Below are 22,882 nucleotides of genomic sequence, written 5' to 3'. Positions count from 1 at the left end.
TGCGCTGACGATGTCAGCCATTTGGCTGAGGAGTTCCATTTGTCCCGATTTAATGTCTTGCAGCGTGGCCGTTAGATTCATTTCTTCATCCAAACTGAGAGCATCCTGGTCACAGTCATAAGAAGCCACGGTTGGGTAGCTAGTTGAGTATGAGTGCTGGGTCTTACATTTCTGGTAAACATTTTTAAGCGATCGCCTGATCTTGTGGAGATTCGAAACCCACACACGCCCAGCAGCAGCTCTTACTCTTTTGGTGTGAAATCGGTACATTTTCTTTTTCTTTCACTGAGATACAAGACACAAAGCAAAGGGAAGCATGGCAGGAGTCAAGGGAAGAAACAGTTCTTTTGTGTGTGTGTGGGATGGCCTTTCTCTTCCTATTCGCTGGAGCTCTTTCCCGGTCACATCATTGAATATATTCCATGGAGAACGTCAGAGGCAGCAATGGGCAGGGTTAGGTGGTTTAACCTCTTCTAAGGCAGCCTAACTGCAGAGCTCTGTGAATTCACAGCCCATGGCATGTGATCCTTCCAGTGGTCCTCAGGGGATGCTGATGTCACAATGGCCACTGGCCTAGAACGCAGGTGAGCGTAGCACAGCAGGTTATCAACATTTTTTTTGTCACGGGATGGATTTTTTTCTCACTTGTAAAAATGATAGAGGACTACAGAGCTTTTGTTTAGGTGAGTTACACTTACTTTCATTCCATATTATAAATCAACAAAAGAAGTCTTAAGGTCTTCCTTCGTTTAAAAACTCACTACATGTAATATAAATTACATAATTATATATTTTTTTCCTTTTTAAGACAGGGTCTCATGTGTCCCAGTCTGGTCTCATACTGTGTAGCTGAGGATGACTTGACCTTCTGATCTTCCTGCTGCCACCTGCCAAGTGCTAGTCACGTTGGTAGCGCCTACCTAATTTACGTGATACTGGGAATCAAACCCAGGCCTCTGGGAATTTGAAACAAACATCTGACCGCCTTATCCCTAATTCTACTGCGGGCCTGACATGGTGGCATGCACTCAGGAGGCAGAGGCAGGAGGATCTCTGTGAGTTTGTGGCAAGCCTACAATCTACATATCGTGTTCCGGGACAGCCAGGACTAAACAACCTCCTACCCACCCACAAAAGTGAACCAAAACAAATTAATGAAATAAAATTCCCAGATTAACAGAAGACATTTACATTCTTATACATGTGTTTCTACATTTGTGAGATGTGTTTTGGTTGAAATGTAGGGAGAAAGTGTGGCCTTGTAGGGATCTGTCGTTTGAAGAAAATTTTAAGTCTTTTTAGATAATTGGCAGTATGATTCTTGCTTATCCCACTAAGACTGGACAAATGGCAACTGTTTAAGAAGTTGTTCACCATGTATGATCTTTGACCACATCAATGAATTTCATATTACATTAAAATTCATTGGCTTCTCTTTGGTCTTCAGTGGATGGCTGATAACCAGCATAGGTCATGGGGAAAGCAGTTAATTGAGTTGTGCAGATCTTACAGGTATTGACTGGTTTTATTATACAATATCAAAATGTCTTGGGCTGGGTAGATGTCTTAGTGGATAAGAGTGCTTTCTGTGTAAGTCTTGAGGACAACCATGGGAACCTGAGTTCGATTCCCCAGCACCCATGTCAAAAAGCCAGACGTGATCGTGTGGTAACTCCAGGTTGAAGGAACAGAGAGACAGGTAGACCCTGAGAGCTTGGTAGCCAACCAGCCTAGCCTAAACATGGAAATTTCAGCACAGTGAGAGACCCTGTCTCCACGGAATAAACAGAGAGTTATAGAGGATAAAGGAGACAGTGTCTTCCTTTTGCTTCTGCTTATGTGCATGTACTCCTCTCTCTTGTGTTCACACATGTAACAAACACACACACACACACACACACACACACACACACACACACACACACACACGTTCATTAATGCCACTCCCAGTTTCACTAAGAAAGCCCTTTAGGATTGTGAAATATTGTGGTCAATGCAAATCTTCCCAAATTGTAGTTTTAGCTTAAAAGCTTAAAACTTAGCAAGTTTGCTCTTTTCTTTGAAGCAGTAGGTTTCTCATATCCCTTTTTAGTAAAAACGGATTACCAAATGCCCCGAACTATGGATACCATAATTTGTTGCCAGTCATATGTTCAGATATAAATGGCATTTCCTGAGAAAAAAGGGGCTAGTTTGGTCTGTAACTCAGAATTTTCTCTAGACAATCGTCAGACTTTGGGAAGCAGCGGAACACTTCATCTTTACTTCCACATTGTGCACAATATAAAGGGTTGAGAGTTAATAAGTTCTTTTTTTTAACTGCTTCATCAAGAACATTTTTTGAGTGAAATTGTGTCGTCCCCCCCCCCCCCCCCCGCCCCCGCCCCGCCTTTACTTGGGTGGTGGTGCAGAATACAATCTCTATTTGTCCTTTCTTTTTTTTTTTTTTTTTTTTTGTGGTTTTTCAAGACAGGGTTTCTCTGTGTAGCTTTGCGCCTTTCCTGGAACTCCCTTTGGAGACCAGGCTGGCCTTGAACTCACAGAGATCCGCCTGGCTCTGCCTTCCGAGTGCTGGGATTAAAGGCGTGCGCCACCACCGCCCGGCTATTGGTCCTTTCTGATTTTACAGCCTTGGTATGTCCTGAGGGACAACCCGCTTAATTCACCACTGCATTTGCAATGCATTTTCAGAATGCAAGTCACAAAGGCGAGTGGTGCCTTGGTGTTATTTTAAAACATCTCTACTCTCAAGGTTCACCATCTGCCACACTTGGAGAACTGTTACCACTGAGGGTAAAAGCAGTCTTGGAAACCTGAATCTTTCAGAATACTAAATAATATTTTGTCCATCTGATTTATGGAGGTAAAATTTTTATTCTTTGAACATATAAGACTTGAACATTTTTGGAATCAAAATGACGTGTTATCCAATACCTCTATGTCTCTCAAGAAGCAATCCTATTTGAGGGGATTAAAAATAGTAATGTCATTTACAACCTGCTCTAAAATCACTATTTCTCCTATTTGTGCCAAATTTCAGGGTCGGTCTTGGCACAGGTTTTGGTATAAATTCCGAACTTAGCCAAAAGTGATTTAAGAATTTTGGCTCACTGACTGTACCTGGGGTTTTGCCTCATTCTCTGTTTCTGAATTGCTGCTTGGCTCTTTCTGAAATGGCTAGTCACCTTTCCAGACTCTTGCTGGGAAAATAAAATGTCCTCCAGTGAACAGGCTATGATGGGCATGGGGACTGAAGCCAGAAAGATTAGGGTCAGAATGGTCCTATTTACTTTGGCCAAAACCATTCTATCCATCAGCTTCTACAGGAGCAGTGCAGGACCAGTGAAGATTTCTTGGGCCAATACAAACATCTGAGACCAGAGAGGAAAACAAACAATGGACTCCGAATACTAAATGAAAGCTGAAATACCAAAGCAATAAATGCCTAATTAGATGTCTCTGAATTATAATATATTATCAAATTCATTAATTGTCAAATTTAATATTATTAATATTGAATATGTTTGGAGGAGGTTTGTAGATAATGCACTTATACATTTCAGGAATTCTCAAATTAGAGTGATTGCTTGTAGCAATTATTCCTCCAAGTATCAGCCAAGACTCACTCGGTGTCTCTCAGACACAGAACACGTATTACTTGTTTCTGTCACAAAACACTCGACAAAATGGACTTAAGGCGGGATTATTTTGGTTCAGAGTTTGATGGTCAGATCACCATGGTGGGGAAGGAAGGCATGGCCACAGATGCATGAGGCAGTTGGCCACATTGCATCAGTGCTTAGAAAGCAGAGAGATAAAAGCCATTCTATCCATCAGCTTCCACAGGAGCAGTGCAGGACCAGTGAAGATTTCTTGGGCCAATACAAATATCTGAGACCAGAGAGGAAAACAAACAATGGACTCCGAATACTAAATGAAAGCTGAAATACCAAAGCAATAAATGCTTAATTAGATGTCTCTGAATTATAATATATTATCAAATCAGAAAGCTTAGCTGGCTTTCTGCTTTTTATTCCATACAGAGCTGCAGCCCAAAGGATGGTCCCACACACATTTAAAGTGAGTTTTCCCACTTCCAGCATTCCAATCTAGAAACTTCCAGACATGCCTGAAGGGTTGTGTCCTAGGTGAGTCTAGATCTATCAACCTGACAATTCCAATCATAGCATATGGTTACAAATATTACCTATTTATGTAAAGTTCAGAGAAGTTAGGATACTTCCTCATGGTGATACAGCAAAAAAAAGGGCAGTCAGACTTCACATCTTTGCATTCCAGTTCTGGAGATCATGTGTTTGATCTCTACTGCCACACAGTCATGATAAAAACATACATATTTGACACAACTTAGGAGAAGACAGACTTTTTTTTAAAAAAAATCACAGTATAAGCAAAACTACTTTTTATTAAAATTTTATTTACTTAACAATATGAGAACATTAAAGCTCTATCTAGATATTTTATTTACCAAAGATGTTTGAAGCAGAAATTTGTCAAGATTTTAGAAGTTGGATTAGTTCTAACTCATAAGTAAAAATGAGGTAAGTTAATGGTAGAACATTGGAAAGGTATCAGATTTTTAACAAAAAGTATCCGTGGATTCTAATCACTTTTTGAGACATTAATCTAGCAGGTTTCAGACAGACATGTCTAGCTGTGGTTGATACTCATTGGTGTTACTGAAGGGAGCCCAGATTTGGGGCTTGTTGGACAGTGAAGGTCGTCCCAGGAGGTCCTGACCGTGAGGACTTCGGTAAAGCAGGAGCCGTCAACAAGAGAGTGGAAAACAGATCTGGGCTGACTTGACTTCCTTTCTCAGGGTTCTCACCAGGGATACACAGGCATTTCAGAAGGAAGTAGGGTTGAGCCTAGTTGGGAAGCTTTCTAAGCAAAAGTGCTTGATAAGAGTCTGGTTTTCACAGGAATGGTGTTTGGAGCCAGAACGGTTGGAATCCCATTGGATCCATCCTATTGCTAACTACACTCACAGACAAGTGACTGCCTTCCTCATTAAGTGTGTAAAAAGGGATAGTAACCGTGTCTATTTTACAGATTTGGAAGTTCAAGGGTTCGATGAAAGGGTGACCTTTGCCCCCTTCTCTCTTAGTGTCTTCTCACTTTCTTTCCTCCAAATGGAAGGAGAAAAATGGTCAAGGATTTGAGGCTTCAGCTCAGGTAACTCCTTCAGTTTCCCAGTTTTGCCTTTCATTGTCTCTTTCAATATGACCAAGACAGAGCGTGGGTGGCCGTCACTCACTGCAGCGAGTGGATGGGACGCTTTGGTAATAAGGACCTCAGCAGGTGGACAAACCAGCAGCTGACCTCCTCATACACAGGGCCTCTTGCCTGAACACGGTCAGGCAGATGGTGTGAGATAACCTCCAGAGAGATGTTTCTAGTAATAAATAATATTTATTCCCAGACACTGGTGTATATGGGTATAATGGTTAAGACTTAATTATGACAGAGTCAAGATTGTGTATATAAAATACATTCACCCTAATTAACCTTCTTTTTAATGTGAACACATGTAAGTGGGAATGAGATAGTTAATGGCTTTTACTGGCAACTGGGCATTACTGGGAGACTTCATGGTACACCTATAGTAATCTATTACTAACACAGCCTTAGTGGTTACAACTAGGAGAATTTATTGGCTCTTTTATTTTGCCTGTGAAATTATGTGGCCAGATTTACAAGAACCTGCTCCCTCCACCAGGAAGTTCTTTCAAATGATCAGAGTAGCTAACCCTAGGGAATTAGAACATTAACCAAGGAACTTAAATCTGATGTTTTACATAAGCCAAGAATTTATGACTGGTCTGAAAGTGAAATCATCTTCTGCTTTTTTTTTTCATTTCAGCTATGAAAAATACAGATACTAGGAAAGAAATCAGGGAAAACAGAGATGTAGTTTGTAGGTCAGCCGATTGATACACAGTCCACAGAAGGAAGTGCTGGAACCCAGCAAAACTGGTAAAGAAACCTGGCCAGAGTGCCACACAGTGAAATAAATGTCACTGGCAGTAATATGGAATCCTAGGAAGCCGGAAGCCAACCTACTATGGTGATCACATTTAGTGGAAAGGTAGAAGGGTAACTGTCCTTCACATGATATTTGAGAACGAAGGTTGAGAATGAGCGTCAACGGTAGCACACTTACTTAGCACACACTAGGCCTCTGGTTCAGTCTCAACCACAGATAGATACACAAATGCATGCACACACAATTGGTAATGATAGTTTTCTTTCTCAATAGTACTAAAATTGTATGAACTCTTTCTGGAATCTTCTACTTCTATTTATTACCCTGGCAAACTTCCGCATATCTTCTATGAATATCCAGCCCTCTATGACACTTTTGTTTCCTTCCTGTTCAGATTCTCTTGTCTTTCCAGAGCTCCTAACTGGCTGAGTATCCACCTGTCACAGATTTACATATTAGATTGTCATTGCTGGACAGTCCCCTCAGCAATTAAACAGTGAACCCCCTAATGATGCTTTCAATCCTCTTGTGCCTTGGTATCACAAAACTTAGCATATGGTTTCTGCTTGTAGTGCTTTGGATGTGAAGTGTCGTCATAAAATGACTCATGTGTTAAAGGCTTGGTTGGCATCTCACGGAATTATGGAAAGTAGCAGGATTATGAGGACTCTGATCTAATCAACGGATGAAACCATCAATAGTTGTTTTTATTTTATTATTTTAAATTATTTATTTATTGATTTCCATGTGCATGTGCTTTCAGAGTTCACGTGTGCCATGTGCATACAACAGCCATGGGAGGCCAGAAGAGAGTATTGGGTCTGTTGGAACTGGAGGTTTCGAAGGCTGTGAGACATCATGCGGGTACTGGGAACTGAACCTGAGTCCTATGTAAGAGCAGTAAGTGCTTGTTGCTGCTGAGCCATCTTTCGAGAGAGGGTTTCTCTGTGTAGCTTTGCACCTTTCCTGGAATTTGCTTTGTAGACCAGGCTGGCCTCGAACTCATAGAGATCCTCCTGCCTCTGCCTCCTGAGTGCTAGGGTTAAAGGCATGCGCCACCACCGCCGGGCTGCTGCTGAGCCATCTTTCCTGGCTCCATCAATAGGTTGATAAACTGATTATTGGGAGGTGGTGGAAACTGCCAAAGGCGGGAGTGATGGGAGGCATCATCTGATTGGAGGTCTCTTCCTCTCTTTCTGCTTTTTCAATGGCATGAGGCTAGCAGCCTCCTCCCCCAGACACTGCCATGATACTCTGTTTCATCTCAGGTCCAAACCCATGTATCCAGCTGACCTTTTATGTTGAAATCTCTGCAAACATGAGTCCAGATAAATCTTTTTTCCCTTAAATTGTGTATGCTAGGTATTTAATTGAAGTGATGCAAAACTGCCCAATATGGTACTTAAAAGTCTTTATCCAATGAGTGAATGAGTGAATGAGTGAATGAATGAATTATACCTGTCGGTGATTGTCAAGGAATCCACTGGGTCTTTCCTAGCTCAGTTTCTATGGGTGGTAGGAAATACATGGCTGGCCCTATAAAAGGAGTAACTTTTCTCGATCCCTCCAATGTCATTTAACGATTTCAGCACAGGGATTCATTAATTGCTTCCCCAAAGGCCAGAAGCAGTTAAGTGGCAGAAGAGGTAAATGGAGACAGGGGAGATGCTGGTAATTATGTGTCTGGAAACAACTATGGCATAGGTAAGAAGCAGAGTCAGTAGTGAGGGTACCAGGGCTGAGGTTAATGACACAGACTCTAGAGGTGGCTAAGGCGTGTAGTATGCTCCCCCTACACAGCACATTAAGGTCTCCAGAGAAGCACAAGCAATCAGTGTATTCTTCCTGCCCCTGTAGGATTGCAGGGGACTTCGTTTGTTCTCTGCTTAGGTATTCAAGTACTTATCTCTTTACTTATGTCATTGTGTATTATGAACTCCAAATCTAAAACGAGTCCGCTCTACTTCATCTAAACATACTGCTCACCATTTAGTTCCGGACTCTCGGCCATATTGGTATTTTTATGTAATCTCCCCCCCCCCCCCGTCACTGTCCTCCTATTCTTCTGTTGTCCTTGACTTTCCCTGGTAATATATTATATGAGGTTGCCTGGTTTCTGTAATTCTCAACTTCATCTCTGGGCTTCCCTTTTCAAATATCACCTTTACACCTCTGCTCCCTTTATCTTATGATTGACACTCCTCTGGCAGTGCTTTCTACGTCCTGATGTGCGGAATTGATGTAGTCATAAAAATAAATGGCTGGAAAGGGGGCGAGAAAAACGAAAGAGCTGTGTTTGGCTTAACCACTCACTTCCCCGTCAGGGGAACTGGTGAGTAAATACAGCGCACCCATCTAGTTAAACACTTCGGTTTCCTTGGTTTTTGATCATTTAGCAGACTTTTTTTTTGGGAAAAATATTATTTGATGAATGCAGCACAGTGTCACCTTTCTGTCTCGTTTCTTGATTGCAGCGCATCAAAAAAGAAGAAAGGCACAGAACAAGTCGTAATCACTTAGGAGACTGTAAACCAACCCAGAAATCATAAAGTAGAGGAATTAGACAACTTTCCTTGTCTTGATTATAAATAACATGGAGCTCATTATCTGGGCATGTTCTCTTAATTTTAAGGAGAAACTGTGATGAGTTTTCATTTACTATGTTTTATAGTATGTTGGACTACAAAATCCAGCTTCTTTTATATTCTAAAATTTGAAAGGTTACAATGTGAAACATTGTGGTGTTTTTTTTTTTTTCTTGAGCCTTCCTACCCTGAAAAGTAGCTATTATTATGGCATTTTATTTCCAAAGGAATTGGTACCAGTATCTCTGTGAAGTAAATAAGTATTTATCACTAGACCCTAGTTTTTTTCCCCCTGCTATTCATATACTCTCTGTTCTGGGCATATTATTTTCCATTGTATTTCATCCCTACAGTGAGCAGCCCTAATGCATGGATAGACATGGAGGAGACTCGTAAGGATCAACTTCAAAATGTTATTGCATTTAATTTTTAAACTCATACCTTGCCTCCTCTTTAAGAACTAGGAACGAGCAACATGTTGTTTCTGCAGCCTTTTTCTTCAATAGTTTGGTATTAGAATAATTTCCTTTCTTTGTCTCAAGCTGCCTGCATTCTTGCTCCTGTAAGGGTTTAGATAACAAAGAACTATTTAACTTTCTAAATGTATTCTTTCTCCTTACTCTGATTACATACAAAATAAGCAACACCCAAAGGCAATAATAAAGTGGAGGCTGTTCCTCTCCCCGCCCCTTAGTTTTCAACCTAGGTTTTTACAGCTGAGATCCAAGAGAGGAAGCATTTATTCACTGTTTTAAATATTTATTGAAATATCTTTTCTTGAAAATGTGTATTGCTACTGCAGATGCTTCTAGTATGCCAAAAGTCAACTAGAATATAAAAAAAAGTATTTGCAGATGCCTAATTCTAAGATTGAGAATATTTATTTTTGGGGGTCCATCACTTCTTGGAAATTTGAATTGCTTACTGATGGCCTTGAAGTATTTTTAGTGTCAAATAACAGAAATGTAGACCAACAAGGCAGTTCTATTAAGAATATATTTCAATAATTTTTCAGCTTCACGTTTGGGTTTTGACAGCTATGGTTCTCACTGTAACTTGTCCTTTTTTTTTTGTTTGTTTGTTTGTTTGTTTTTTCGAGACAGGGTTTCTCTGTGTTGTTTTGGTGTCTGTCTTGGATCTTGCTCTATAGACCAGGCTGGCCTTGAACTCACAGAGATCCGCCTGCCTCTGCCTCCAGAATGCTGGGATTAAAGGCATGTGCCACCGCCACCCAGTAACTTGTGTTAACACTTAATCACAATTCATTCTAGGGAAGCGCCCAAGCTTCTCTGTCATGATGTCTAGTCAAACCAAACTGAACCCACTGAAACTCCTGGACATTTTAAACTTGAAATAAATAAGTCTCCATTGGACTTTATGTTTTGACATTTTAGTAGCAATTAAAAAAAATCATACTGCTAAGAATAGAGGCTAGGGATATGGCTCAGTAGGTAAGAAGAGTATTTGCTGTTCAGGCATGAAGACCTGCGTTCAGCACACGGTCAAAAAGCTTGGCATGACCACCCATGACAGCTACCATAGCGCTGAGCAGGATGGCATGGGACATGGGACAAGACAGGGGGATGATTAGGGCTCAATGGCTTCCAGATTGGCCAAGAAATGGTGAGGTTTAGTGAGATTCTCTCTCATGGAAATAGAACAAAGAATGATAGAGGGGCCCCTGCACATATGTACATGTCTACACATGCATACTGCAATGCTTGTGTACATACACATGTACAGAGGACAGTATCCTTTGTACATATATATATGTCTGCACATGCGTACCCTCTTCAGTACATATATACTTGTCTACATATGTATACCATCCTTTGCACATATGTGCATGTCCACAAATGCATACTACACATGCATATCCTTTTCTGAACATATATACAGGTGTACACATTCATACCCTCCTCTGTACATATATATATACATATCTACACATGCATACCCTCCTCTGTACATATATACATGTCTACACATGCATACCCTTTTCTGACATACATACATGTCTACACATGCATACCCTCCTCTGAACATATATATACATATCTACACATGCATACCCTCCTCTGTACATATATACATATCTACACATGCATACCCTTTTCTGTACACACATACATATCTATGCATGCATATTCTCTGTACATATATACATGTCTACACATGCATACCCTCCTCTGTACATATATGCACATCTATACATACATATCCTCTGTACATAAATACATGTCTACACACGCATACCCTCCTCTGAACATATATACACATCTACACATGCATACCCTTCTCTGTACATATATACATGTGTACACATGCATACTCCTCCCCCAAAGCCATAAAAAATCTTTATTTCTGAAAATTCCATTCCTTATTGTTAGAAATTATAGTAGAAATGAAGTGACTGTACAGGCTTGTTGTAATTGTTATGACAGTGTTGAGATCACTTACACAGAAGATCTCGAGCTTTGAGAATCCCGTGGAAGCGTTGTATGCTTTGCCAGAAAACAACAAACACCCAGATTAGCATGTTGATTTCAGAGTAGTTTCTAAATTTTTCTCAGTCCTACTTTCAAAATCATCTACGGAACCACAGTTTATTCCCAGGGTTAATTCTGACGGCAGGAGAAGGGAAGGCGAGGATTGGCTGGGATCCAAGGTGTCTGCTCTGAATGGGTCTGGAGCCTTTAGTCCTGGTTCAAGCATGTGGTGTGGGGGTGGGGTGTCCGAGTAGGGACAGCCCCGTGGAGATCAGTGGTTTGGGAACGGTGTCAATTGGAAGGAAGAATTCTTCTAAGTGGCTAAGATTTGGACAGGTACTGCTACTGCTGAGCTTCTAGGGAGTGTGGACCACACAGCCAGGAGCTTCGTTTGGTTGGTTCTTCACCCTGCCACGCGACCTACCCCACCAACCTATAGCGATGTCTTGCGCCTCATTTCTAGTAACAGCCTGTAGCAAGAGAGCTGGCAAAAACCTGGGAATTCTTTGCCAGCCTCTGATACAAAGCAACTGAGATGCCTATTGGAGAGTGATGTAGGTATCTTTGGTGATCATTTGGGGATGTGTTGAGTGTTTCTGTAGTAGCCATGTAGGGGTCAGTCAGAGCTGGAAAATTGTGTATCCAGATTTTATTGCTAAGTAGCTAAGACCCGAGAAACAAAATATTTGATATGGCCGATATTTTATCATGAAATCTGGGTAGTCGGCAGGGACAGAACTTGCCAACCGTGGTTGCAAATCTCCTAAGTTAACCCTTAGACCTGAATCTTACAGAGCTGTGGGGAGCTGACTGTTTTCACTGGGGCTCCTCCAGCTTGCGCTCACTAGTCACCCTAGGCCTGGACCTAATTTCCCAAGAGTGGGGAGGGTAGAAGTGAGGCTTCGAGGGATAAGCAGCTGAGTTATTTTTAATTTTGTCTTTTCTTCTGGGTTCTTTCAGTCCCATCGGTATCATCAGACACAGCATCTGCTACAGTTCCTCATCCCTTTTGGGGTTCACTCCTTCCTCTCCACACTCTGAGTCACCTCTGTGGTATAGTGAGTTGCCGTGGCTTGTCTTCCTTCTGAGATGTAAACAGAACCGTTGGCTATTAATGTAGTTAATCCTGACTCTGTGGAGAGTTGTCGTCTTCTCTCTATGTCATTTACATATCTCTACACATTTATTTTACACACAAGATATGAGTGGCCGGGAAATGGTCCCTTTTTAAAATCTTGATTTTGCCCAGAGTAGGACACGTCTTTTCATTTCTTATTTCCTACTGATTGTTGGGAATACGGTGATCAGGAAGTGAAGTGCCTGAGACCAACATGCTGCAAATGCAGAGAAAGGAGTGTGTGTGTGTGTGTGTGTGTGTGTGTGTGTGTGTGTGTGTGTGTGACAGAGAGAGAGTGGCATGGTGATATCTTCTTTCCAGATTTTATGTTTTCCAAAAGAGGGACAAGGATAGGAATTAACATCACCATTCTCTCCGTCCTCTTAAGGAGGCTTATCCTTCCCTTGTTGTGGAGTTTGGGACTGGAAGCTGGCCCCGTATTCTTCATCTCTTTCCTATTTTTCCCCCCCTCTGGGATCCTCCGGCCTGCCCATGCACATTTTCCTGTAGGAACAGGCTGAACTCTGCACCTGCAGGTAGGTGTGAGACAGGGTTGAAGTTTGGGGGTTCACTGTCATTTTGAGATTGGGTATTAGGAAAACTTTGGTTGCCACACATATAGGTCACATCCATCATATGAGTGACATTTTGATCTCTGATCTGCAATATGTTTTTTTTTCTTATTTCAATGATAGAAAACAGTGAAAAAAATGGCAAAATGTCTTAACCGTCTCATATACCCCACAAAATAGGCTGGTTGGCAATAATTATAAATTTGAGTGGCATTACTTAGCTTTGCACTTTGGAGAAAACCCAAGTAAAGACTATTTAGTGTGACTTATATTTAGAAAAATCTAATGTTAGCAGCAATAAAAATCTATTAAAGGAAAACTATTGTATTTCCTTTGGGTCAAGAGGATACAATCTTGGGCCTGGGTGGAAACCCAACATTCCAGTTGGACTGGGTCAGTCACCTGGCTAAGGGACCACTCCTAGGAAGGAGAAATAATTATCCCTTGGATGAGATAATGTACTTTTCCTTCCCAGAATTCCCGGTCTTAGTATAATCCCTGGAATGTCTGTAGCCAGGTAGCCTTGTCTGTCTGTCTGCTTTCCTGAATTACTCAGAAGAGTGAGACCTTCCCGTTTCTCCTTTCTCTCCCTCGTCAGGCTTTCCCAGACTTTGGACCACCCTCTGTCATTAAAGTCCCTCTGCCCTGTGGTTGCTTATGTGCTGTGTGGCTGACCTCCATGTTGGTTTGTCTCAAATGGCATGGTTTTGTTTTCTCTTATCCATTTTACCCCTGTAAGCAGGTCCCAAGATTTATAGCTTGCCCCTGGGACTTTTATTTAAACTCTAATAAAAACATCCTCAAGCTTCCATTTGAATTTGTTCTTAAATTCTCTTATTAAGGAGACAAAGGACCCGAGAAAGGAACTCTCAGCTCCTCATTAACATGTGCTAACTCGAGTGGGATTCCCTAAAATTACCAGTGACTTCATAGGTTTGAATTTTTGTTTTTAGATAGAGGGTTCATAATTCAGATTTGATTATCTCTTTTTTTTCTCTTTCTCCCATAAGCACATCATACCTTAACCTGATTTTTAAGAGTATAGTAGATAGTAACTTGAAATTGCCAGTCCTGGGCTTCCATTGGCTTCATAAAAATTTCTATGTCTTGTTACTTTTTCTTTATATAAGAATGATAGTGCTTTACAAAACTCTCCACAGGGATTGCATTACACAAGAAAATAATATCTGAGGAATAGTTCAGTACCTGACCCACCACAGGCACTTGATAAACGTTTAATTAATGCCTGCGGTGTGCTGGGGGCTGCACATAGGAGAACATTCTTTATATCCCAGTGAATTTAGTAACCCAGCATTTTCCTGTCCAAGATAGAACATTTGAAAGGGTGAGAGGCAGAAACCGGTCTGCTCCCAGTGACCTATTCTTCTTTTTTCTTACTTGCATTTCCCCCCTAAATTTCTCCTTTTCATTTCACTGCCGTCAGTGATGTTGATCCTGTAAGGTCTCATTCTTGATGTTTCAGGGTGATGGGATTTCCTTTTAACACTGTGGATAGTGCTCTGAGAAAGAAGGAGAGCCAGGAGTCAGCTACCAGCTGGGCCTCATGGTGGCACTCCCACTGTCCTGTGAAACCAACTGACCCCATTCAAAAGGGACCAGGTTGAGTGGGAGCTTGGAAGCTGGATCATGCTTCCTGACTAGCCTAAATGGAGTTTGTGGGACAAAAGGAGAGTGGTGGAAATATGTGAAGACTGTCTCAAAATTTTCTCTTCTGCTTATGTTCCAGATAAAACAAGTATTCAATAAATTCCCTTAATTCTTCCAATCTTTCCATGGATTTGCTGAATTCTCTGTGTTTAAGTGAACTGATATGAACCATGGGTGTGGAGGACAGAAGATGGACACTGGGTTGATGGTCTGATTTCATAGGAATTCCGTTGGAGATAATTTTGTTGGCTTTTCCTGGCCATGAACTCTGAAAGAAAGCAAGATGCCTCCTAAACTCATTTATGGTGATTCTCTTTTTCTAATAGTCTAAAATCCTTCCCAGAATCCAACCAGGGTTAAGGTTCATGAGCAATTCATCTTCTCTCTGCTGCCACTGTCTCCCTCTCTCTTCTCTTTATTTTCTACTGCATTCCTTAGGGCATGAGTGGGAGGTGGTCCCTCCCTAGGCAATGTTAGGAGGTTGTGTCTGCTCTGATACAGATGTGATGCTCTGCAGACTGGCATGCTGAAATGGGGTGGAGCGCTCAGGACTTATGAATAGAAGGCTCTGGTTCTGCTCCATTATTAACTCCAGAAGGAAACAATACCTCTGAAAGACAGAAAGTAGAGGAACTGTCTGGGCAAAGAAGTGTACTGATTTGAGGGAGTCTCAGACTCTGAAGCAAAGATGACCCATGACACTGGGTTCCCCTCAATGAAGTCATGCCATCGTACCTGTTAGAGCTCATGGCCATCTTCAGAAATATGAGGGCCATTGACACAGTGATGTCTTATTTCCAATTCCAGCATTAGAGAAGACATCCCTTATTTTCTGACGGTAGAATTAATTTCCAGATTTCTAAAGCTGAAAATTCCTCCATTTACCAAATGTCAAAAATTCTGTTTTACACCACTTTAGTAATGTAAGCCAATTTTATATGCTTATTATGCTTGAAGTTTTTTTTTTTAAAACACTTCATTGTTCTCCAATATTTGGCTGTTAACAGTTTAAATTAAATATTACCTATTTAATTGTGAATTATCACATGGCAAGCAAAGTCATCCAGGAATTAGAGTCTGATCATTTATTAAGGTGTGCCTAAGTTCCTGGAAACTTACCAGTAATCTGACTCCAGACAAATTCCCACATCTCCTAACACAGCTTCTCACTGAATCCAAGATGCACATTTGGATTTCTCTCACTCTAGTTGGCAGTTTAGCATTGTGCCCATAAGCTAATTAAAGATAGTTTTCTTAATAATGCTAAAATAACAGTCTGAGGACTAGGGCTACTGTAGCTCAGTTGGTAGAGTGCTTGTCTAGCATGCACCAAGCTCTAGGTTCAGTCCCCAGCACTGCATTAACTAGATGCAGTGATGCATGCTTGTAATCCTAGCACAGTTGGAGACAGGAGGATCAGAAGTTCAGGGTCATTCTTAACTATGCATTGAATTCAAGGTTAGCCTGGGCTACATGAGACACTGTTTCAAACAATCATACATACATACAAACAAGCAAGCAAGCCAACAATAATAAAACCCCAACATGATTGTAGTGAGTAGCATCTTAGATATATATTAATTTACAAGATATATGTGAGTTTGAAATAGTTTTCCAGCCAAGGAGATGGCTCAGTGGTTAAAAGCTCTTGCCTTGAAAGCCTGATGACTTTTGAATGTGATCATTGAATTTGCACTTGATTTTTGAGTTCTTGTGTTTGATCTCTGTAACCCATGGTGAAGGAGAAAATTGTTCTCTGACTTCTATACAAACATTGTGGCACGCCCCACCCCCGTATTAAAAAATTTCTTTTGTTTAAAAAAGAGTATTTTTCTACCGTTGTATAAATGTATTATGCATGATAACCTCTATCCTTTTTCAGAAGACTTCTTTTGTGTGTGTATGAGTGTTTTGTTTGGGTAAGTGTATGTGTACCTCTTGCATGACTTGCATCTCTGGAGGCTGGAAGAAGGTTCTGGATCTCCTGGAATCAAAGTTATAGACAGTTGTAAGCTGGCATGTGAGTGCTGGGCTTTTAACCAGGGTCCTCTAAAGGAATATCAAGTGCTCATAATGGCTGAGCCACATCTCCAACACTGAATCTGTGCTCTTAAATGAGTGTTTTATGAATGTATTATATCCTACCAGTCATTCTTTCAGTACTCAGAGCTATGCTATGAATTTTTATTGAGAAAAGTTTCAACTTGGGCCTAAAGTGGGATTGGACAGGCCTGGACATGTTTGGAGAATCTAGGTGGGTATATGATATGTTAATGTAGACAAACTCATTCACAAAGAGAGTGAGTTGAAGAGCTTTGTGTTGGCATCTGTACTGAATACAGACGTATCGGTGGTGTTCTGGGGGGAAACAGCACCAAGACAGGGCTGGGAGCAGACTCAGTTTACTGAGAGTGACATCTGTGAAAAGTAGACACATTGGGCAGAGAAAGTCCACAGAGCTGACAAAGTCTCACTCAACATTCTAAGGAACTGGCAAACCATTTGTTCCATGAGAACAAAAGAGAGCAAGAATGATGAACTAATTTGTAAATAGTAATTATTTTCACATAGTAGGGAGAGGGACATCTTCTTACTTAATGCAAATAACAGACTTTAGGTCATTGACCGTTCAGGCATCTGGCAGGTAGGAAGCACAAGCGTTTGCCTTCTGAGGTGTGGAGGCCCACAAAGGTTCCTAGAGAGATCTGAGCTTGCTTTACCCAGCGGAGCTGCATTAGAAGATTGCTTGACCATGTGCATGGTTACCAGGTGTTTGGAAGGGTCTACACTTGGCTATGCTAGGAGGAGGTCTTTTGTTTCACCCCTTGGCATTCCTTTAAAAAGCTCTTTAGAAGAGACAGAAGGGGCCGGTGGATAATGATCCAGGTCCTCCTGAGGCTATCCTGTGTTTCTATCTGTCTCTCTCTCCCCTCTATATTTCTGTCTAAATCCTTTATTCCTCTCTCCTCAAGAGTACCCTGGAAGGAAAAAGTGGAAGCTGGTCTCCCACACTGAGAAACACAAGAAACAGCATTACTGTTTATATTAGCTCTTTTACTGACTTCTCTTGATGACAGCTGAGGCAAGTTGGGCCACAGTCTGAACACAATGAGAAGATGGCTGATGGGAACTTGGAAGGCATTTGTTCAGAATATGTAACAATAGTCAGGCAACTGCATCATATAGTCATGGAACTGTCTCGAAGGGAAGGGGAGGAAATTTGGGATGAATCTCCTAGTGCCATCCCACCAGTTCTCAAATGCTAGTGATGCCTACAGGGCTTCTCACAAGAATGTGATGTATGAATGGCTCTAACTCATGGTTCTGCCTACCCTAATTGTAGTTGGTGGTGCATCTATTTTTATTTTTCCACCTTTACTTTCCTCTGGCTAAAAACCTAACTTAAAGTGTGGAATATTTCTTTACACTGTATGAATATATGCCACTGTGATTAGTTTAATAAAAAAGCTAAGTGGCCAGTAGCTAGGCAGGACTTTCAGAATAGAGAGAACGCTGAGGGGAAGAAGGGCAGAGTCAGGAGGAGATGCTATGAGACCCAGAGCAAGTAGGATGGGAAGCATGTAGATGAGGTAAACCAGCCTCGGGGCAGCAATGCATTGATGAAAATTGGTTAATTTAAGTTATAGGGCCTGGTTAAGAAACAAGCCCAAGCTATCGCTTGAGCATTTATAATTAATAATAAGTTTCTGTATAGTTATTTGGGAGCCAGCTGGCAGGATAGAGCTGGCAGGTGTTTCCTACAGAAAACTCAGCCTACATTAAAGACTGCTGAAGCAAATAATTTCACCTAGGCGAAAAAAAACTTGAACATTAGTAAAGGGATTTCTAAGATCTCAAAGCTTGGCTCAACATTGTCTCTTCCTTGAGGCCTATTCATTCCAGTTCACAGTTTTTTTTGTTTTGTTTTGTTGGTTGGTTGGTTGGTTTTCCCTCTTTCAACTCCTACATCGAAGTATTGAAGTCTCTGAATCTAATGATGACAAAATTGTCTCTGCACAGTCACTAGTTCCACAGAAAGTGATCATGAGAAGCTCTTTTCAGGAAATTCTGAATTAGTATCTTGATTCTTGTACAAGGCATTTATGAGCAACATAATCCATGCATCTAGGTGTGTGGGGGTTGTCTTAGTTAGAGCTACTGTTGCTGTAACAAACAACATGACCAAGAGTATCATAGTCCACTGAGGGAAACCAAGGCGGGAATTCAAACCGGATGAGGCAGGAGCTGCTGCTAAGGCCATGGATGAGGACTGTTTACTGGCTTCTTCCTCGGGGCTTGCTCAGCTTGCTTTCTTATAGAACCCAGGACCACCAGCTCAGGGATAGGGCCACCCACATTGGGCTGGACTCTGCTGCATCAATCACTAATCAAGAAAATGTCTGTGGTAGTTTTAATGTAATTACCCCAATAAGCTCATAGGGAATGCCACTACTGGGAGATATGGCTTTGCTGGAGTGGGTGTGGCCTTGATAGAGGAAGAGTTTCATTGTGGGGGTGGGCTTTGAGGCTTCATATATGCTCAAGCCACGCCCAGTGTTTCAAACTACTACTTGTTGTTTATGGGATCAAGATGTAGTTCCTTCCCCCACTCTCAGCTCTTTCTTCAGTACCAAGCCTGCCTGCTTGTTGCCATGTCCTACCGTGATGATAGTGGACTGAACCACCGAAAGCCACCTCATTAAATGTTTCTCCTTTACAAGAGTTGCCGTGGTCATGGTGTCTCTTCACAGCAATAGAAACCCTAAGACAATGCCCTACAGGTTTACCTACAGCCAGATCTTATGAAACCATTTTCTCAGTTGTGGCTCCCTCTTTCTTGGATGACTCCACTCTGTGTCAAGTTGACATAAAACTAGACAGCACAGCATTTGTTGCATGTGCTGTAGATTTAAAGTTCTTTGTTTTTCTATAAAAACAGCTCACCTCCACCCCAAGAAATGCAATCTGAGATTGAGTGTAGTGGTTTACATACATAACCTCAACACTTGAAAGGTACAGGCAGGAAGATCTCAAGTTTGAGGACAGTTCAGGGTACTCTCTATAAATTAATTAAATAATTAAACTTTTTTTTAAAGGAAAAAAAAACAGGCTGGGGAGATATCTTAATTATTAAAACTTGATGACACAAATTTGAACCCTAGTACTTGTTGTTTGTTTTTTACTCTTTACTCTTCACCCTCCACCCAGCTCCCAAATAAATCACACATGGAAGCTTATTCTTAATTATAAATGCTCAGCCTTAGCTTGGTTTGTTTCTAGCTAACTTCCTTAAGTTTAAATTATTCTGTCTATCTTTTGCTCTGGGGCTTTTACCTTTCTCTATTTCTGTATATCTTTTCTTTCCTTCTTACTCCATGTCTGGCTGGATGGCTGGGTGGCTGGCCCCTGAAGTCCTCCCTCTTCTCTGGCTACTTCTTTCTCCATTTATCCTCTCTACCTACCAGCCCCACCTATTTTTCTCTCCTGCCTCACTATTGGCTGTTCAGCTCTTTATTAGACCGTCATGTGTTTTACACAGGCAAAGTAACACAGCTTCACAGAGTAAAACAAATGCAACATAAACTAAAGTAACATACCTTAAAACAATATTCTACAACAAATACTAATTGTAAAAAAAGCCATGTATGATTATAGACACTTACAAGCCCAATGTTGAGAAAGTAGAGGCAGGAGGATTTCTGAGGATCACTGGTTACTCAGCTTAATTTACTTAATGATCTCTAGGCCAATGAGAGACACTATCTTAAACCAAACAAAACAAAAATAACCAAGTAGGTGACTAAGGAACTGCATGATATCCAAAGCATGTAAGTGGGAGCCAGAGATGAACTCAGATTCAGTCCTCTTGGCAGCAGACCCCTTTGCCCTCTGATCCGTCTCCTTGGCTCATTTCACACTTTAAAATACTTCAGAATTGCTGGGCAGTGGTGGCGCACACCTTTAATCCCAGCACTTGGGAGGCAGAGCCAGGCGGATCTCTGAGTTCCTGGACAGCCTGGTCTACTGAGTGAGTTCCAGGACAGCCAGGGCTATATACACAGAGAGACCCAGTCTTGAAAAACCAAATAACAAACCAAGCCAAACAAACAAAACTACAGAATTTTTTTTCTACCGCAACCTAACAAGTCAACAACATGATCTTGCAGTAAACTTTGTTTTTATTTTTGTATGTAGAATAACTCTTGAACTACTTGCCTTTTATGTGTGTTTGCTTTTCATCTCTCTGCAGCCTAACTGTAAACTGTTGAGCAGGGACTGTGTCCTGAACTTCATGCATCCACCAGGAAAATCCGAATCGTTGCTATGCCATAGATGGAGTCCAGTATGCGTGCTTCGGATACCCTAAGTTAAGTGCATGTGCGGCGCATGTCACAAGAACGGCATTGACATTTATTATGTGTGAAAATTACATGTTAAGAACGGCGAGGATCCTGAGGTCTGTCTTGTCTCTGAAATGAAGGAGCCGGGAGGCCTTTGAGGAAGCTTTTAAATAAAGATGGTGGGCTCACACATTGAAGTAAGAGTTCCCAGAAAAGACGGAGGGTGTTGTGTTCAGTTTATCTATGATAGTTTCCATCTGGACCAAACACGCAGCCAGCTCAGAGGCTCAGGGAGCAGTGTACTGGCTGGGCTGCAGGCTCTTCCCGTAACACCGCCTAGGCCTGTGCTCTGTGGCTTTTCTAGCAGTGAGAGCTCAAGTCAATCTCTTAATCCCTTTTATCTAGAAAATGGAATTTTAAAAGTCCTGACCCTCTGGGGTTTTTGTGAACACTAAATAAGATATTTAAGGAATTCGACACGGTGCCTGTTCCATATGGTAGTCAGAAATCAATACGTGTAATCTATTATTTTTGCTAGGGTGGATTAGGAAATACACAGAAAGGTCTATACCCTTTCTGTTAGCAATGCGGCAGAAATCTTTTCACCTTGATGTTTACAGATGCGTCTTCTTGCTCAGTGTCTGTGCGCTTGAGCTATGCTGTGTCTTACAAGCTTGCCTTTACTTTGGGGGTGGGCAACCCCCCCCCCCCCCCCCCCCCCCGGCATTCTTTCTGATTTGCTGAGCCAGCACAGTACTTGCTAGTAGTTAAATGACCAGTAAATTCTTATTAAACAGCACATTAAAATATTATTTTTAAATTAAGATTGTATTAAATATTAAGAAGAAGCAAATAGCTTCCAAAGGTGATTATGAATGCAGAGGCCCTTGGCAGTCTTAGGTGTGACAAGGTATTCTAGCTGGCTAGATACCTGAATGGCTGCATTGTCTGAAGGAGTTGTGCTTTCAAAGCTTTTATTATTCTAAATATTAACTATTTCAGTATAAACTTCATACATCTTTTTGGAAACAGGATCTTCCGTAGCCTCGGGTGGCTCTGAGCCCATTTTATGGCTTTATATAACTGGCCTTGAAATACCGAACCTTCTGTCTCTACCTCTAGAGATGCTGGCATGATAATCATGTAGTCATCTCTTTGTTGCCCAACAGAAAACATTTGTTTGTTTGTTTTGAGAAGGAGGTCTCGCCATCCTACCATCTCACTGTGTCCAGCTATCCCAACCTTGAACTCACAATCTGCGTCCCCCTCTTTTATCGAAAGAACTTTTTTCCATACAATAGATTCTGATTAGCGTTCCCCCTCCCCCTACTCCTCCCAGTTCTCCCGATCTTTTCTTCCATCTGGCTCCACACCCTGTCTGGCAAGCCTTAGAAAACAGGCTTACAAGGAATAATAATAAAACATAAAATACAATAAAATAAAACCCAAACAAATCAGAATAGGGCAAAACAAACAAACAGGAAAAAGAGCCAAAGATAAAGCTCAAGAAATGTATAATTGAAATTTAATTAAAACATCTTAATTTTAAAGCCGGGCGGTGGTGGCGCACGCCTTTAATCCCAGCACTTGGGAGGCAGAGGCAGGCGGATCTCTGTGAGTTCGAGGCCAGCCTTGGCTACCAAGTGAGTTCCAGGAAAGGCACAAAGCTACACAGAGAAACCCTGTCTCGAAAAACCAAAAAAAAAAAAAACATCTTAATTTAAAAGTAGAGATGCAGACCCACACATAGGACTGCCATAAAAAAAACACAAAACTGGAAGCCATAATAAATACAAAGGGCCTGTAAGATGAAAAAGAATGACCGAGCATGGTGGCACATGTCTTTAATCCCAGCACTTGGGAGGCAGAGGCAGACGGATCTCTGTGAGTTCCAGGACAGCTTGGTCTACAGAGTGAGTTCCAGGACCGTCAGGGCTGTTACACAGAGAAACCCTGTCTTGAAAAACCACAACTAACAACAAAAAGGATGAAAAAGAATGCTCTGAATTAACATTGAGAGACGAAGAACCCACAAAGATGCTGTTGAATTCATTTTGTACTGTCCGTCTACTGCTGGACATGCAGCCTACTTACACTTAGGAG

General features: G+C 41.4%; 1 long non-coding RNA gene across 2 annotated transcripts; it reads left to right on the top strand.

The window, feature by feature from the left end:
- Window positions 1-6: 6 nt before the first annotated feature.
- On the top strand, window positions 7-20,997 carry LOC131922351 (uncharacterized). 2 transcript variants are annotated; one of them, XR_009382255.1, is made up of 3 exons: window positions 7-683; window positions 12,042-12,172; window positions 20,689-20,997. It is a non-coding gene; the product is annotated as an uncharacterized LOC131922351 (long non-coding RNA). The 2 variants fall into 2 exon arrangements; XR_009382254.1 differs by having other exon boundaries at window positions 13-683; window positions 12,042-12,139.
- Window positions 20,998-22,882: the final 1,885 nt, after the last annotated feature.

The sequence above is a fragment of the Peromyscus eremicus genome, chromosome 12, assembly GCF_949786415.1.
Source record: "Peromyscus eremicus chromosome 12, PerEre_H2_v1, whole genome shotgun sequence".
NCBI lineage: Eukaryota > Metazoa > Chordata > Mammalia > Rodentia > Cricetidae > Peromyscus > Peromyscus eremicus.
This window is presented reverse-complemented; position numbering and strand designations above follow the sequence as displayed.